Here is a 13,508-nt window from a genome sequence, read left to right on the forward strand (position 1 = left end):
GTACAAGCTGTGGAGAAAAAGAAATCAGACAAGAAAGACAGCCAGTAGCAGGGAGGAGAGTGCAGTGTAACCCTGTCCTCAGTGGACCTGGGGAGTGGCGGGGCGCTGTTCTGTGTCTGTCTCTACATCTTGCAGATGTTGTGTGCACCATCTGAAATGCTCTTCTCTTGTCTACTTGTGGACCTACTTTCAAGGCTCTTCTGACATCTTTGGAACACACAGGAGAGCAGAGCTGTGATGCCCCACACCTGTTTCCTCTCAGCACCGCTGGGTGGACAGTTCCCTGCACAATCAGGTATGAACTGTGCCTCTCTGCTTTGCTTCAGTCTTTCTGGGAATGCAAATCAAAACCACCAGGAGCCAGGGCGCTTCCTGCCCACTAGGATGGCCATGATAAAAGAACACATCAACTGGGGTTGCAAGGGGCAGAGAAATTTGAACCCTGTGCATTGCTGGTGGGAATAAGAAATGACTAATCACTTTGGAACATTCTTTAGCAGTTCTTTGAAAAGTTAAACATAGATCTGTTATGTGACCCAGAAATTCCACACATATATATACCTAAGGGAATTGAAAAAGTACACCCACATAACAACTTACACACGGGTGTGTCTAGCAACATTCTTTGTAATAGTAAAGAGTGGAAACATCCTACATGTCCATCAGTTGATGAAGGAATAAAAATGTGCTATGCTTATGTAATTATTCAGCAACAAAACAAAACAAAACCCAGAATAAAGCACTGACATGCTACAATGTAAATGGATCTTAAAAATTTTATGACAAATGAAAATGGCCGGGCACGAAAGGCAAATATTACATAATTCCATTTATGTGAAATGTCCAGAATGGGCAACTCCATGAAGACAGGAAACAGATCAGGCATCACCAGGAGTTGTGGGAGGGGAAATATTGAGAGTAATTGATATAGGTGTAAGGTTTCTTTTGGGATGATGAAAATGATCTAGAATTGGATAGTGCTGATGGCTGTACAACTTGATGAGTATTCTAAAAGCAACTAAATTTAAAAGGATAAATTTTATAGTGTGCAGACTATATTCATTTTTAAAAACATATATCCTCTCTTGCCTTTTTTACTTTGACCCTGTTTGCTTTGTCTTCCTGAATTGCCAAGCTCTCTGTTCTTGCTGGTGTTGGAGTGGGCGAGCTGCATGACTCCAGGTACCCTGACGTAAAGGACCCACCCATCTTGTTCCCACCAGGAGCACAGGAGACTAAACATTTTTCTCTGCAGTCTCAGGTAGGGAGAAATGAAGCTGGCACACAGGACACTCTAACTATGAGCAGTTAGGGACTGAAAAATGATACCCACCTCCTCAAATTGAAGACATTGCCAAATTGAAAGCTGAGTGGTGCCATGGAGAAGGCTGCATGCTGGAGTGGAAAGACAAGTTTTGAGACCTTGAAAACTTGGGTTCAAGTTCTAGCTCTCCTGTGTGATTTCACTTCTGAGCCTCAACTTCTTTTTTTGGTGGTTTTGGGGATCCAACCCAGGGCCTTGTGCATTTGTGGAAGCACTCTACCAACTGAGCTGTATGCCAGCCCTCTCAACTTCTTTACTGGGAACAATGCTGCTTATCTTGGAGGATTTTGGTGAATAAAGCATGAACTAAGCATGCCCCACATAAATCTGCTGCTCAAGTTAATGGTGGTCAGTCTTCCTATAAAGTCACACTGATCTTGGATATGATCTGTTTAACTTTGGCTGGAATTAATTTGAAATTTGTTAGAAAAAGCAGCAAGAAATTGACAAAGTCATCCTTTGAACTTTCAAATGAAAGGGAACTCCATAACCTGTGAGACTGGAGGCATGGGGAACTCGGTGTAGGGTAAATAGGATTTCTGCAGAAAAACATTCAAACTCTCTTAACATTTAAATAGTGCATTTGTTTCCCAGGCAACCAAAAATCTAGATTCCACTCTTAGGTTTAAACAATGCAAATGTACTTCAGAGAAGGCTTGAACTTGATGCACATCTGTATAAAGGATCTTACTTTTCAACTCCAAATCCAAACCAGGTGCTTTGAAATGTAGATGGATTAAGCAAATCTGGGTTCTGTAAGCACAGATGTCATTGTAAAGTGTGTACCATATGCTGCAGCTTGCTCTGAGGCTGGGCACAAGGTGTTGTGAGCCAGTGTGCCATGTGTAGAACTCAGGTGCCAGAGAGAGACCTTGATTTTGCTCTGACTCCACTTAATTTCTAGCTTAAGATGCACCCACAACCCCACCTGGACAGAGCTTGACTCTCTCCTCTGTTGTGGGCACTTCCAGGGCTTCTGCCATGCTGGGAGGTTAGGATTTACAGTTCTCTGGCTCCACATGCCTGTTCAAAGTGCCCTCTGAGAGTCCCATCATCCTCTGTTCAGAGGTCCCTGTGGTGCTGTCCCTCACATCTGGCTGCCAGGCCTCTTTAAGTCTTTTGTGCTTCAATGCCACCATGAAGGTTTGATGCTCACTGTGCTATCCGTGGGTCAGTTTGGGCTACCAAACTGCATCGATGACCCAGGAGTCACTCCTTAATAGTTACATATAAAGCTAACCAAGTGCTACATAGCACACCTCTGAGCTTTATACTTTGGTAAATACACCTCCATATTGACCTGGAAGGTGTGACTTAGAGTTCTTGTACTCTTCACAATTTCCCCTGGACCATGGCAGCTTGAGGAGACACCTGTCATCCTTCTGCTTCCAACTCTATTCTGTGTCTTGAGCAAGCTTGTAGTGCACATGTGCAAACCGTGATAGACAGGCACAACCTAGCTCCTTCTAGATCTCATGCAAAAGCCATGGCTCGGTCATACTATACATTGGTTTGGCATCAGACCATGAGAGAGACCCCTGCAGTCTTTGGCTGTGGGTGTGACTGTTTGGCAGGGAATGCTGAGCCCAAGGAAATGGAGTGGGGGTGGAAGAGGTCCCTGGGAAGTCATGAACTCTTGACTGCAGGGACCCCTCTACTGGGAGGAGGTGTTCAGGGAGGGTAGAGGAGGGTGAGAGCCAGGCTTTCTAAAGCACAGGTTTTAAGACAGGAGTCCCTCTTGCCCAGGCATTGCTCAAATGGAGGCCACCTAGCTGCCAGCTTTAATTTTCAATTGTCATAACTGGGGGTAGATGGAGAAGTGTGCTGTGACACTACAATGTACAGGACAGCCCTATGACACAGAATCATACAGCCCAGAATGTCAACCGTGTGACAGCGCCACAGTTGAGAAACCCTGTCTAAGGCCAACTACACAGATGATGTGGCTCACAAATGTTGATGACTGCGAACACCGTTGTGCTTGATAATTTTCACATGCACACTCATGCAGACATCTAAACAATATTGTCACAGCACTTTTGAATTGGAGATGAAGTGGGTGAGGCAGGCATAAAGTGGCCCCCCAGTGAGTACTTGATTCCCTAGGTCCTTTCATCTTCCTGCAAATAGATGGGGACAACTTCATTTCATGGCCACTCCTTAGAGACCCACTCAAATGATTTAACTGAGAAGAATGAATCTATTTTGTCCAATCATCTCAAATATGAACACGTATATAAACTTAAATATGGCATATAATACAATCATATAAGAATAAAATATTAATGCAATTATTACATGTAGATTTTGATTTCCAACCTATTTTTTAAATTTTAAAATAGACTTTTATTTTATAATAGTGTTAGATTTATAGAAAAGTTATGAAGACAATACAGAGTTTGTAAACATGGACAGTTCTCTACATATGATGGTTTGATTTTAGGATTTTTTGACTTTACAGTGGTGTGAAGGTATACCTAGACAAGCAGTGTAGTTTTCACTTTCAGTACATTATTAATAAATTATATGAGGTATTCAACACTTTACTATAAAACACACTTTGTGTTGAATGATTTTCAGTCAACCCTGTGGACTAAAGAGTTCTGAGCACTGGCCCAAACGTGTTCTGAGCACAAGCTAAGCTGCCACGTGAGGTGGGTTAGGGTATTACAGGCCTCGACAACTCAGGACATTTCCAGCTTGTGATTACCAGGAGATAATGCCAGAGTAGGCTGAACACCTGTACTCCATCCCTGGCTTCCCTTTCTGTTAAGATCTTACATCAGTATTACACATTTATCACAAATAATAAATGATATTGATACATTCACTTAAGCCCATACTTTATCCAGTTTCTTTAGTTTTTACTTCATGTTCCTGTTTGTCCCAGAATCCCACCCAGTTAGAAAAGTTATGAAGTTATAACATTCTTCCCACCCAGGATAGAATGTTACGTATAATTGTCAAGTCTCCTAAGGATCCTCTTGATTGGAACATTTTTTAAATGACCCTGACTATTTTGAGAAGTGTTGGCTGTTTATTTTGCAGAATGTCTTACAATTTGGCTCACTTGATGTTGTTCTTATGAGTAGGCTGGGAGGCAGATGTTTAGGAGGAAATCCACACAGGTAAACTGCCGTTCTCATCACATCTTATCAAGCATTCATGTTATCAGTGCAATTTACCACTGGTGTCAAGCTGGATGACATGGCGGGGTTGTGCTTGCTAGGTTTCTTCACTGTGAAATTATTCTTTCACTCCCTCTTCAAATTGCACATGGAAGTCATTGAGCACAGCCCAGTCTCAAGAAGCAAAGTTATGATCCACCTCCTTTTTTGGAGGGGAGCAGTTACTGAGGATTGAACCCAAGATGTTCTACCACTGAGCTACAGCTCCAGACCTTTTTATTTATTTTAAATTTTGAGACAGGGTCTTGAGACAAGTCTTGCTGAATTGCCAAGGATGGCCTTAAACTTGTGATCCTCCTGCCTCTGTCTTGCCAGGATGACAGGCTGTATTACCATGCCAAGCTATGTTCTACCTCCCTGAGGGGACACCAGCTACATGAATTATTTGGAGTTCTTCTGTATGGGAGATTTGTCTATTTACCCCAATTTGTTTATTTATTCAATCATTTATTTATATTTGTATGGTCTCATGAGTTCTTAACTGTTTCACTTTAAAATTTTTAAATATATATATATATATATATATATATATATATATATATATAATTTGTAGATGGACACAAAACCTTATTTTATTTGTTTATTTTTATGTGGTGCTGGGGATTGAACCCAATGCTTCACACATGCTAGGCAAGCCCTCTACCACTGAGCCACAACCCTGGCCCCCGTTTTACATTTTTTATAGGTGCATTATAATCGTAAATAACAGTGAGATTCATTATGCCATATTTGTCATACACATAATATAATTTGATCAGTTTCATTCCCCAGTACCTTCCCTTTTCTTTCTACTGGGGAATGAAACTGATCAAATTATGTTACATGTATGACAAATATGGCATAATGAATCTCACTGTTATGATTAATATGAATGATTATAATGAATCTCACTGTTACGATTATAATGCACCTACAAAAATGCTTATGTTATACTTGCTCCTACTCAATGGATCTCCCTTCTATTATTATTATTATTATTTAATTAGTGCGTTATAATTGTGTATAAAAGTGCATAAAATGTATATAAATGTGAAACACCTATAAAACTTAAATATTGTATATAATGTTATATATATATAGAATATTAACATATATAATTATTGTATGTAGATTATGATTTCCAACCTATTTTATTTTTATTTTTTCCACATGTTCATTGGCACATTATTGTTGTACATAATGGTGGGATTTGTTACATATTTCTACATGAACATGATATAACAATAGAATTTGGCCAATATCTCTCTCCAGCTCTGTCCCAATCCTTCCTCTCTTCCCTCCCCTGGTCCCTTTCCTCTATTCTACTGATCTCCCTTTTATTTTCATGAGATACCCCACCTTTCTTTTCCTTTTTCCTCTCTGGCTTCCATATATAATAGGAAACACAACTTGACATTCTGTTTGGCTTGTTTAACTTAACATAATATTCTCAAGATCCATAATTTTTCTAAAAGTAGCATCATTTTATTTTTCTTTATGGCTGAACAAAACTCCATTCTGTATAGATAGCACATTTTTTTAACCCATTTGTTATTGATGGACACCTAGGCTGGTTCCATAGTTTGTTGTGAATTGTGCTGCTATAAACATGGTGTGCATGTATCACTGTAGTGTGGTGACTTTAATTCTTTAGGATAAATACTGAGGAGTCTTGGGTCATATGGTTGTTCCATGTCTAGTCTTTTGGGGAGCTTTCATACTGGTTTTTGGGGTGGTACAATCTATTTTAATGCACCTATGTCAATTTCTTGAAATATTTGAAGAATTGAAAACTTGGGACTTAATGAAAAAACCATGTACGGTGCTATGGGCTGGGTTAAGGGAACCAACGGGGGATCCCCAGGGACTCTTATGGGAAAGCAGAGAAGGAGTGGAGCAGCTAACCCTACTGGAACATGGGCTGTTGGGCAGAGGCTGTGTCTACAGGGGTGTGACTACCATCAGGGCTGAGCTAGGAAGATGGGAGTGGGGAGTTATGGAAGGAACTGTGTCCCCCAGTTTGATGCTGAAGTGATAACCCCTGATACCTCAGAATGTGACTGCATTTAGAGATGTGTCCTTCAAAGAGGTAATTAAGTTAGGCTAAGGCTGTTAGGGTGGGCTCTAACTCAATCTGCCTGGTGTTCTGATCAGAAGAGACATCAGGGGACAGGGGAAACAAGAGGACAGCCATCTGTAAACCAAGCAGAGAGGAAACCAGTCCTGCCAGCACCTTGGCATTGAGCTTCCAGTCCCCAGAACTGTGAGGAAACACTGGGTGTGAGGTGCTTTGAGATAGCAGCCCAAGCAGACTAAGTTTGGGGCAGAAACACAGGACCTTTCTCTCTTCCTGCCCCTGTCTTCCACTGGCCATACCCAGTTGGGTCAAGGGGAGTTTGGGCAAGGCAGTCCCTTGATGTCAACTCCCAGGGAACAGAATAGGGTGGGAAAGGTGAGAAGGTGATGGGAGCAGGTGGACAAATAAAACAATCAGCTCAAGATGCAGGTTCAGTCACTTGGAAGTTCACAGAGCAACCGCACCCCGGAGGAAAAACCTAACACTCCAAAGCAGGGGCCTCCTAATTGTTCTGAAAGACCATGTTGCTGTTTGGGGGCAGCTGTGGGGCTGAGCATTGGCTGGGGTAAGTTTTTAGAGCTTTCATTTATCTGATAAAGTCTCTTTTTGTTTCTTCTTTTTATTGAGTTTCTGTTTAACATTTTGTCAGAATAAAATGTCTGAAACATTTTAAAAAATGTGCTCTCTAGAGCACTCTGACCCCTGTGTGCTTCTTGCCTGTAGGTAATAGGTCATGTTCAAGCAAAGACTCCAGGAGCACCTACCTGACTGTCCTTTCACCGTCTGCAGTAGAACATTCTCTCACATTTGGTTTTTCCTCTGCTGTTCTGCCCAGGGCAGAGAGAGCAACTCACAGAGAGGGCCTGGCATTTCTCATCACAATGTCCTTGTTTCTTTTCATGTTTGAGAGCAGGAGGAAGGGCAGGTGTGAGGTGCTCTGCTCCACTCGATGCCCTCACTGAACTCTGTGCCGTTCCTGGTAATGCATTGGGAAGGTAGACTCTGTTCTGCTAAACAAGTGTATTTAAGAGAAAATTCAGAGAAGAAGCTCTCTTGGGGGAATGAGATTTTATGTGTAAAGAGGTTTCACAGTGCCACTTAGAAAATCCTGTGATGTATGCATGATTTCTGCATGGCTCGATCCCATCACATACATGTATACATACATGAGCACTCAGGGAAACCTGGATCTCTAGGTTTCTTTTATTCAGTGTTTCTGAGGGAAGAAGCACCCTTCTCCAGCACCCTTCTGTGTTTTATGGCCCAATTTGTTCTTTACCCCAGAAGCTTTTGTTTCAAGTGGTAGAAACCCTTCTTGAGGCTGATATTATTTTGTGCCAAGATGAAACCAGTTTTTCTACTTCTGCTGGTGGATAGGGGTCTGCATAAGCTGCAGGCCTCTGCAACTGAGAAAGTCTGTTGCTTCTGCACTGCAATTGGGTGGCATGTTGCAGCTCTTGATGTCCTACTATGCTCTCCAGTGTTGCAGCAGACCCCAGCAGCTCACCACCAATTTCTTCTTTCTGGGTTCTTGTCTCTAAAATTCAAAGAATGAAATCCACAGACAAGGATGAGTGAGTGAGAGAGTAGGATTTATTCAAGTGTGATTAGAAACAGAACACCCACAGGGCAACAGGGCCTTGACAAGGATTGCCATTTGGGTGCTCTATTCTAGGAGTTCATATAGCATTTGGGTCAATATGGTTGGTTCAAGTTTATGCTAATCAGGGTTTGGAAAAGTTCTAACACTATTGGTTGGCCCGTGAGCCTATTCAGGTTTGCTCCACTTCCATTTTTATCTCAATTTTTGGGAAGATGGAAGTTGAGGTTATCAGATGGGGATGCCCAAGTTCTTGAGCTGCAGTGCTGTATGGAGCAGGCTTCTGCAGAGGGAGTCTGCATCTGGCCCTGGGCGGCCCACTGAGGGATGATAGGTCTGTGTGCACTGGCTCTCTTTGGTGGTCGTCCATGCTCCAGACTACAGGTGTTGTGGATATGCTGCTCAGCTCCACCACTGCTTCTCCACCGTCACTTCTCAAGAGGGATTATTAGGCTGGCTGCGCAGTGGGGACAGCTAAGGGGCCAGTCACTAAAATAGAGCTCATTGCAAATAGAACCCAACTGTTACTGCAGCCATCCTCTTGGAGGATTGCAGGTGGCAAGTTTTTCAGGAATTTGCATAACTTGAGCTCTAAGACCTCCCACTAGTCCCAGGGTGTTCTTGAGACAGAATTGCCCCATGGTGACTGCAGAATCCTCCTGGTTTCTTTCTCTTGTATCTCCTAAAACAGTTTATACAGCTAAAGCCATGGTAGCATGCTTACATAGTGGGATTCCAATTCCACATCCTGCCTGTGTGCCTTAATATTTTTATATTAAAATTTTAGTTCTTTCAGCAAACATTTGTGGAATATCTATCAGGCCCTGGGAGCTATCCTTGGTGCTGAATGCAGCAGTGAACAGGATGAACAGCCATCTGCACGCAGCCTGCAGTCTGCAGAGTGCTTTTTATCTAGCAGGGTTTGTCTTCTGCCCACTGCTTTGAAACTAGACTCAAATTCCATTTAGCTAGATTTCTCTGGCCTGTTTTACCAGCTGAGCTGGGCACGGTTGGATGCCGAGAGGCTTTGGAATGGTGATTTCTCAAGGAGGCTTCTCTTGCAGGCTGGAGGTATTGGAGCTTGTGGGAATGACCTGGGCTTTGGAGCTGGGGGAAGTAGATTTCAAGCTTGCTTGTGCTTTGAGAAGTTATATTGCTTCTGAATCTGAGTGTCACTTTCCTCATCTGTGAAATGGGGCTAATAAATATTCCTACCTCTATGGGTGATCTCCAGGATGCAGATACAGCATATCTGAGATTCAGAAAGCACCACCCAATAGTTCCTTGCCATACTGGCTTAGGTCAGAGCACTTATTCACTCACTTGTATTTATTGAGTGCCTTCTTGGCCTGGCCCTCTGCTGGGATCTGGGGAAGCAGAGGTTGAATATGGCAGTCAGGATTCTATTCCAGTGATAGGGACAGAGCGTGAATCAGTAACCAAGCAAATGCACAGCCGAGTGCAAATTCTCAAGCCCTGCTATGGGCAGAAGCAGGTGCGGCAGTACAGATGAGATGTACTGTGGACTGTTTACTGTCCACTGTGGACTGTTTACTGAAGGCTTTTTGGAAGCAGAAATAATATTCCACTTGGACTTGAAGAGGGAGTCAGCCAAAGCATGAGCCAGGAAGTCATTCCATGCAGAGATGCCAGCAAATGCAAAGGCACCAAGTTGGGAAAAAGGGTGTATTCCAGTACTGAGAGAAATCTAAGGAGCAAGATGTGCCTGGCAAGGGGCAGAATGGGGAGCGATGAAGCTGGAGGTCAGCAGGGGCAAGGTCTTGCAGGAGCTTGTGGGCATGTTGAGGAATCTTGCCTTAAAATAAAGTAAAGGTATCAGAAAGTCAGTGGAGGATGTGGATTTTCTACCTCCGCAGCACCTCAGAGTTTGTGATTTTCCTGTGTATCTGCCCAGCTGTGTGGCTCCTGGATCCCCATAGTCATCCTACTTGTGGTGCTGAACTCCAGCTCAGATCTCAGTACAGTTGAGCTCAGTCATTGGAGAGGGGCCATTGTCCTCCCAGGCTCATCTTGATCAATAGCAGACAGGGAACTCAAAGATTCACTGACCATCTGGAAGTCTCTCCTGCTTCTCAAAGACATGAGGATTAGTTTTCTTCTGCTGTCTAACAAATTAGCATTTTAAAATAATACCCACTTCCCAGCTCTGCGGTCTGTGGTCTGGGATAACCTGCCTGGGGATCAACTCTCAAGCTGAGTCCCAGGGGTTAGTTAGGCAGAACTCTTCTCCAGAGGCTCTGAGTCAGAATCCTCTTCTAGCATCATTAACAAAACAAAACAGCCTCCTTGAGAGATGCAGCTCACCTACCACACCACTTGTGTGTGGTACAATGGTTTTTGGTTTGCTCACAGAGTCGGACAACAGTTGCCTCAGTCAATTTTAGAACATTTCATTCTTCTGAAAAGAAACCCTGAATCCTTTAGTGGCCATCCTCCAACCCCATGTCTCCCTCCAGCCCTAAAAACTGTGCATCTATTTCCTGTCTTTGTGGATCTGCCCCCTCAGGGCATCATGCAACATGTGCTGTGTTGTGACTAGCTTCTTTTACTTAGCGTGATGTTTTCAAGGTTCATCCTGTTGAAGCATGTCATTACTTCATTTTTTGGGGGAGGGGGGGTGAAATTCACATAGCTTTGGGTTGCTAGTAACCATTCTAATGTGTTCAGTTTACTGTACATTTTATTACATTCTGAATGTCTTGCAACCTCACATAGCCTCAGTCTAGTTCCAACAGTTTCTTTTTCCCATGAAAAAACCCCACATTTAATAGGCAGCCACTCCTCTTCCTGCTTTCTCCAGTCCCTGGTGACAACTAATCTGCTTTCTATTTAAATGGAATGATCTGTTCTGAGTGTTTTATATAAGTGACCTAATATAATAAGTGACCTTTGTGTCTAATTTCTTCCATTTAGTTGCAATGCTGTTGAGAGTTGTTGGTGTTGCAGTATGTACCAGCATCTCATGTTTTGGGTGACTGAATGACATGCCATTGTATGGGCACATCACATTTATTAGCCACTCATTAGCTAATGGACATGTGAGTTGTTTCCATCCTTGGGCTATTGTGAGCAATGCTGGTGGGAGCATTTGTGTGGAGTGTTTGAATACCTGTTTTCAGTTTTTTTGGGTGTATGCCCAGGAATAGAATTGCTGGGTGATATGATAATCCTTTTTAACTTTGTGAGGACCTGCTAGACTGCTTTTCCAAGTGATAGCATCAATTATCATTCCCACCAGCAATGCACAAGGTTTCCAATTTTTCAGATTCTTGTCAACGTTTATTTTTGTTTTGTTTTTGTTTTTGGTTATAGCCAGCTAGTGGACATAAATTGCTATCTTCCTGTGTTTTGATTTGCAGTCTCTAATGACTAATAGTGTTAAGCATCTTTTCATGTGTATCTAAAGAAATGATGACATCTTTTGCCCATTTTTAATTTTTTTTGTCATTAAGTTGTAATGATTTAAAATATATTATCAATATGAGACCCTTGTTAGATATATGATTTACAAATGTTTTCTCCTATTCTGTAAAACTGTCATTTCACTTCTTTGAAGCTGTACTTTGATGCACACTTTTTAAAAATTTTGGTGGAGTCTACTTTATCTAATTTTTATCCAGTTTGATTTTATTATCATTTCTAATAATCCATTGCAATATCTAAGGTCATGAAGTCTTACCCCTGTTTTCTTCTTAAATTATATAATTTTATTTCTTATTTTGGGCCTTTGGTCTATTTTCAGTTCATCTATGCACAGCATGAGGTGGGCAAGTGGCTATCTATTTACCTCAATTTCATTTCTTTTTAATGCAGAATAATTTTCATTATATGCCTGTATCGCAATTCACTTATGCACTTGTCACCTGCTAACGAATCCCTGCTCTTTTCCTTCTGACCCTCCTCTCCTGTGTCTGGAGGATGTTCCTGAGGGAGCTGAAAGCAGGAGAGGAGACAGTGGAAGGGCACTGAAACAAGAGGCAGGGTTGGTGCAGGGTACCAGGCATGGTTCCTGGTTGCTGTTCAGGGTCCAGCAGTTTGGTTTCAAGTATTCAGAAGCGGTGATGCTGTCCCTCCCATGGCATGAGATTTAGGTTTGCAGTTTCTGGGAAGCATCTTTTCTGAGGATGCCAAGGCAAAGGAGAAAAGAACCGAGAGAGAGAGAGAGAGAGAGAGAGAGAGAGAGAGAGAGAGAGAGAGAGAGAGAGACGCTCTCTGGAGGATGTTCATTGGACATCTGCATCAAAGTATGCCAAATGAACGATCCATCTCTAAACTTTTCTTCCCTGAAGCCAGTTTGAGTAGAACTTTCAGTCCTTTGGAATAAATGGACAGAATCTTGGCTGATACATCCAGGTTCAAACTTACTTTTCTCTTTCCTACTCTGGAATGAGATTTCTTGTTCATCTTACATGTTTTTGGTACCATGTGTTCAATACTGAGGGCATGGGGTTCTTGGCTCCAACCAAAGGGAAAGCCGTGGTGTTGTCTCGCTTGGTTTTTATGAGCGGGTGTTTTGGCAACACTAGAGACTGTGACCCAATAGCTCCTCACGGGAGCTGACTGGAATGAGGGTGGATTCTGGCCGGATGCTCTTGTTTTCCTAGGGAATTCCAAACCTCCCTCTCTCTTCAGGGTCATGCATATGAAGTTGCTCTTAAATTGAAGCAAACTTCAATTCTGACAAGACATAATGAGGGGGTATGTATTAGTTAACAATGGATGTGTATTAGTTAACAGTGGACCCCAAGAAGGGGTCCCTCAGTATAGACAGGTGTTCTGAAAGCTCATCTGAGTGCTTGCCTTGGCCTTTTGGTCTGATGTATGGGTTAGATTGTTGGTATTTGTGAGAACGATTTATGGATGAACTTGGACTATTCAAGGCAGGAAGCATCTCACTCTAATGGATTTCTTTTACTAAAAGAAACTTTAATAGTTCCAGTTCTGGGAAAGATGTGGTAGTGTTATTAAAATACTTGGTAATTTGGTTAATGGAAATGGAACTGGTAAAAACCCCGTTGGAAGGCAATTTGATCTATTAAATGTAGAATGCACCTGTGCTTGAATCCTGCAATCCCACTTCCAGGAGCTTCTGCACAGATGGACTCCCAAGTGAGAACAAATGGGGATGTTCAAGGTCATTCACTGCAGTGTTCCTCAATGGCAAGAGATCACATGTGTTCACCAATAAGAGCTGGTACGCAACGGCAGGAGCATGGGGGCATTGGGGAGTATGAGACATCTCTCTTTTTTTTTCTTTTACAATTTTTTATTACATTGAAACATAAGTTTGCTATTTTAGGTATTTCAGTGTACATTTCA

Source organism: Marmota flaviventris, chromosome 2 (assembly GCF_047511675.1).
Source record: "Marmota flaviventris isolate mMarFla1 chromosome 2, mMarFla1.hap1, whole genome shotgun sequence".
Taxonomy (NCBI): domain Eukaryota; kingdom Metazoa; phylum Chordata; class Mammalia; order Rodentia; family Sciuridae; genus Marmota; species Marmota flaviventris.